General features: G+C 37.2%; 1 protein-coding gene across 3 annotated transcripts in view; it reads right to left on the bottom strand.

Moving 5' to 3' along the window:
* Nucleotides 1-6,000, bottom strand: part of LOC122551638 (potassium voltage-gated channel subfamily H member 7-like) — a 461,508-nt gene that overhangs the window by 226,713 nt on the left and 228,795 nt on the right. The gene's annotated exons all lie outside the window — the stretch shown is intronic.

Genomic DNA, 6,000 nt, shown 5'->3' on the forward strand with positions numbered 1-6,000 from the left:
TCAGATTAAAATGAATGCCCTTGAACCTGTTATGTTCACCTCTTTTGTTATTACCATTTGCCATATTTTAAAAGCAAACAAACAACTATTGTGTCAAATTATCTTATTATAAATGAACTGAGAGCAGTTTGTTTACATCATAAGCAATAGAAGAAGGCAGAAAAGTATTTTTATTCCAAACAAGTGCATCAACCAAAAACTGATGCTCGCTTTCTTTTATGTGCTCTATTTTTATTGGAGAACCTTATTAACAATGACTGAGTGATATGAAATGTGATTTTTTTAAATGATGTGGTCAATGAATGATTCTATATTAATTTTAATGTCTTGTATTAAGTCCTGTGATTGGTCAGATCTGGGAATTGATCCAAAAGTAGCCAATAAATCAATTGCAATTAACTGAAATGGTTGTTATCAGGATATTGTACAATTTGTCACTGATGGCGAAATAATCCCACAGAGACCAGTATCCCATCACCAAGTCACCCTTTATTTATCCTTGCATAGTCCTTGACACTGGTCTGGTTTCCTCAGAACCAGCTCTCAGAGTGAACAGAAGCCCTGACAGCCCTGTTTTAATCTGCTAGCCAGGGTTCATGAATTGGACCAAGCGACCAGCCCCAATCAGGGAACTCATATTCTAAGAGGCCCACCTGGCTGACCTCATTACAATTACTACTGATATAATGTATTATGCAATGAATGACTCATTGTGTCAGAACTATTACAGAATTGGCAGGCCATGAAATTACTTTGTGTAATAATAATATGTGAATATTTAACATTTTTGTCTGAGGTTCCTTTGCTACTTCAGTAAAGACATTAATTCATCTATTGGTAGATTAATGCTATCCCAGTGCTGCAGGGCTGGTGGAAGGTTGCTGAGTTTCAGCAGATGAGTCTTCAGATGGTCTTGTAGGACAATCGCAAATGGTTGGCTTTTGCCTACATAATTTTAGCATGGGTAGCAGCAATCTGGGCCAGCTTCAGAGCCAACACATTAAAGGAGTGATAAGGGTGGGAAAATAAATGCTCTTCTGATAAGGCAGGACTGAAATTCACATTTAACAGAGCCACCAGTGGCAGTACTTTAGCAATACTAGCCATGTGTCATAAGATAGATAGTGGGACTGCAGTGAAATCCTGCAAACCCTGGTACACAGAATAAAGGTGGCAACAGCCTGGGTATGCACACGATCCTGCATCATATACATCTGAGACTCTGCAACAGTTGTTTGTGCTACAAAGGAAGCTGAAACATTAAACATTATGTTCAGTCTGTGAGCATGACAATAAAGCTGTCTATAACCTCCACTCTGTAAAGCATGGGCTCCAGCGTACACAAAGCCCAATGTCAAAATAGTGCTGGACTCATTCATGATCTTGACATTGTAGGTAGGCTTTTAGTGAAGTGTGCCATTACAAGAAATTTCATGTGCATGTGAATTTCTTCTTAGTCATTGTATTCCTGTCCTTTCATCACTGCCTGAACATTTCTCAGGTATCTGAAAGGAGAAAGACATAAGGTCAGAAGTCAGATGACATCAGGTTATAGTCCAACAGATTTATTTGAAATCACACCTTTTTGGAAAGTTGCCCATTCGGCACACTTCGCCTGATGAAGGGGCAACATTCCATAAGCTTGTAATTTCAAATAAACCTGTTGGACTATAACCTGGTGTTGTTTCACTTCTGACCTTATTCACCCCAGTCCAACACAAAATCTCCACATCATGAGTATTAGTGTGCTATTCACTGGTTCTAGTCAAGAATAAGAAGGATGCATATGTCAGGTTTAAAGTGAATCTTTTGAAGAGTACAAGATGTGTAGGGGCATTCTTAACAGGGAAATCAGGAGAACAAAAAGGGGATATGAGATAGCCTTGGCTGATAACGTTAAGGATAATCCAAAGAAATTCTACAATTACATTAAGAGCAAAAGAGCAACTAGAGAGAGAGTAAGGCCACTTAAAGACCAACAAGGTTGTCTATGTGTGGAACCAGAGAAAATGGGAGAGATACTAAATTAATATTTTGGAGGTCTGAAAAAAAAATCAAGTTGGATAAAGCTCCAGGACCTGATCAAATATATCCCAGGATGTTGTGAGAAGTTACAGAAGAAATTGCAGGGCCCCTAGCAGAGATATTTGTATCATCCACAGCCATGAATGTGGTGTCAGAGGACTGAAGACTGGCTACTGTTGTACCTTTTTTGAAAAAGAATGTAAAGAGAAGCGTAGGAACTAAAGACTGACGGGTCTAACATCAGTTGCAAGTTATGGAAGGGGATTCTGAAAGAAATGATTTACATGCACTTGAAGAGGCAAGGAGAGATTAGGGAGAGTCCGCATAGTTTCATGCATAAGAAGTCATGTCTCACAAACTTGATTGAATTTTCTCAGGGCATAACCAAATGGATTGATCAGGGTAGAATGGTAAATATTGTCAAAAGCTTTACTATAGTCCATGTAAACAATGTTCCACATGATAGACTGATTAGTGAAGTTAGATCACATGGGATTCATGGACAGCTCGCCAATTGGACACAAAATTGGCTTGATGGTGGGAGACAGAGAGTGGTAGTGAAGGTCGTTTTTCAGACTGGAGGCCTGTGACCAGTAGTGTTCCACAGGGATTGGTGTTGGATCCTCTGTTGTTTCTTTGTAATTTACATAAAGATTTGGATGAGAATTTAGGAGGCACGGTGAGTAAGTTTGCGATGACACCGAAATTGGTGAAAAAGGTTATCTAAGATTACAAAGAGATCTTGATCAATTGAGTCAGTGGGCTGAGGAGTAGCAGTCGGAGTTTAATTTGGATAGATCCAAGGTATTGCATTTCAGAAAAATAAACATGTGCAGGACTTATACAGTTCATGGTAGGGCCCTGGGGATTGTTGTCAAACAGAGAGATGTAGGGGTTCAGGGACTTATTCCTTTGAAAGTTGCATCAGAGGTAAACTGGGTGGTTAATAAAGCATTGAACATGCTTGCCTTTGTTGCTTAGAATTTGAGTTGCGATGTCACGTTGCAGTTGTGCAAGACATTTGTGAGGAAACTTTTGGAGTAGTGTGTACAGTTCTGCTATAGGAAGGATATTATTAAATTGGAGAGGGTTCAAAAAAGATTTACCAAAATGTTGCCTGGATAGCAGGGTTAGAGTAATAAGGGGAGGCTGGATAGGTTGGTACTTTTATTACTGGAGCATAGTAGGTTGAAGGGTGACCTTGGGGGGGAGTGCAAAACTAGAGAGTATATTTTTAAGATCATCGAATAAATATTTAAAAGGAACCCAAGGGGCAGCATTTTAACACTGAGGGTGCTTCGTATGTAGAATGAACTACCAGATTAAGTAGTAGATTCAGGTACAATTAAAATACATTTGGGTAGATACATGAATAGAAATGTTTAGAGAGATTTGGCCCAAACACAGGCAAATGGGACTAGTTTAGTTTGGTAAATCTGGTCAGCATGGATGAGTTGGACTGAAGGGCCTGTTTCTGTGCTGTTTAATTCTATGACTCTCTGCTTGTCTCGCTTCCCTGTAAATATTTCCATATTTATTGCTTTAAGCCTTCCTGTCAATACAAGTTCCACATTCTCACCATTATTTGGGTAAAGAAGCTTCTTCTGAGTTCCCAACTGAAGTTCTTAATGATTAGTTATACTCTTCTTTACAAGATGAAACATTCACTCTGAGTCAACTATATCAATTCTATCATAATTTTAAAGATTTACGAGGACAGAACCCCAGCTTTTTTTTTTCAAAAGTAATTCAGCCTTACAATTTTTTTGTGACATCTACAGATGTACATTTCCTGTACCATTCTTGCAAATTTTGGCTGCACCCTCTACTTTTTACATCATTTTTATAATATGGCAATTGTGGAGTAGAGGTTTCATTATACTCTTACTCTAAGAATAGCTACTAAGCATGAACAAAAGGAGCAATACCATAATGACATCTAATCATGAGTAATTAGAACCAGAATCTATAATGCTCCAGACAAATGCCCTCTCTTACCATGACTTATAAACAGTTATACTTGATACAGTCTTTCACTGTTCACTCACAAGATTGCAGACCTCAATGTATTAAGTTATTAGAACTGCACACAATATTCTGAGGGTCACAGCATTAAAGCTCAATGTAGTTTTTGCATATCTTCTCTGCTGTTCAAGTCTATTGACTAGAAACAAAACCTAATGCTTGATTTGCTGCAGCAGCCACCTGAAAATGCAGGGTATCAACGTTAAGATGGTTATAAGTGGAAGGAAGTACTTGGATTAACCTTTCTATAGGTGATATGAGGCACTCAGCAAAACAAGATTATCGAAATAATATTTCATCGATTTATCAGTAGAGTGCTTCATTATATTAACTCATCTTGTTACACTACGCTGTTTTCCATTCACAATTAGATACGAATCGAATGGTAGCCTTGTGTAACATGGTCATAGCTCATAGCATTTGAATGAGTCAAATACTTCAGATTTTTTTTGTCAATATTAAGATAAGGCATGCTAGTCCTGGTGAACCAACAACTTCAGGAAGGCATATTACACAATAAGCACACCTAGATTTAAGCACAGCAAAGTCTTCTTCACAATAAGTTGGAAAATGCACTGTTTCACATAGATTGCACCATGTCACATGCTGAGATGATGCTGTCCTATCACTTCAAAGCCTATCTCTTTCACAAATATCAAGTAATATGTCATTTGAAATGAAAGAAATTCAAAGTTCAATTATTTGCTTGTTATTTTCTATTCATGGAGAAACAAAACTGCTTTACAAGCAGGAATTTGAAACATAAACAGATGCCAAAAACACTCAGCAAATTTGGCAACATTGTAGCCAAAATTATTGACTTCATATTTTTTGTGAATATTCTACTAGATGAAATGTGTGCATCTAAAACATTAAATGATGTGTCCTCTCCACTGAATAAAATCACCACATATGAAACTATTTTAATTTTATAATCATCATTATCAGAAACCTTTGATTACATTGCTCATGCTAAGAAAGCTATGGATGCAGACATGATTGAGATGATGGAATGTTTGTTACAAGAACAAGAGGTGTGATACTTATAGGCATTTTCTAATCAACCTGTTGAGAGGTGGTATTGTACCCTTTGAAGCAAGAGGAACCTGAACCCAGGCCGCTTAGTCCAGAGGTATGGATATTACCACTGCACCACAAGAACCCTAAGAACTGAAAACTACATATTCCTTTTTATGCTCCCACAGTTTTCAAAGGTGCACAATTAAGCATTTATGTTTCTTGTCATTGTTTTCATATCCGTTGAAGTGTCACCAATTTGTACATTTGTCCTACAAACAGCAATGCCATAAATGGGAGAAAAATATTCCACAAAATAGACTGGTTTTTCGTGTTGTTTGAGAAAATTATAATGCTAATCACAACAGGAGTGAATTCCTGCATCTATGGACAAAATCTTGCAATTCTTTGGGCATTCCTTTGAACAAACAGTTTAACTTCTCACTCAACAACAAAAGCACCTTTGATAGTGCAGCATTTTCTTTGCACTGCTGTGAAGCAGCAGTCTCAATTGTGTACAGATCCCATAGTATGGCTGTATTCAAGAATATTTGAACTGACAGAACTAAAATATAAAAGCAAATGACAATAACAGGTTTGTCATAATAAATTACATCATCAGATTGAAAATGAAGGAATTCTTCTGAATAGGACTGGATCATCAAGTCATTAGAATTAAGTGCATTTACAACAGTCATAAACAAACAAAGCATTGCTTCCAGGCTCACTTACTCTATATTGTTATACTTATTCCTGTTGTAAATCAAAATAGTTTTGAATTAGATAATCATCGATTTGTTCTCATCATAATCAGAAAAACAGCTCACAGTTCAGCTGTTAACAGAAGATTTGTGGTTATGTTCATATCCTTAGAACATCCCAAGCCACTTTCCATCAAATTAAGTACTCATTTATTAGTATATAGAGCATGAT

The sequence above is a fragment of the Chiloscyllium plagiosum genome, chromosome 7 (genome assembly GCF_004010195.1).
Source record: "Chiloscyllium plagiosum isolate BGI_BamShark_2017 chromosome 7, ASM401019v2, whole genome shotgun sequence".
NCBI lineage: Eukaryota > Metazoa > Chordata > Chondrichthyes > Orectolobiformes > Hemiscylliidae > Chiloscyllium > Chiloscyllium plagiosum.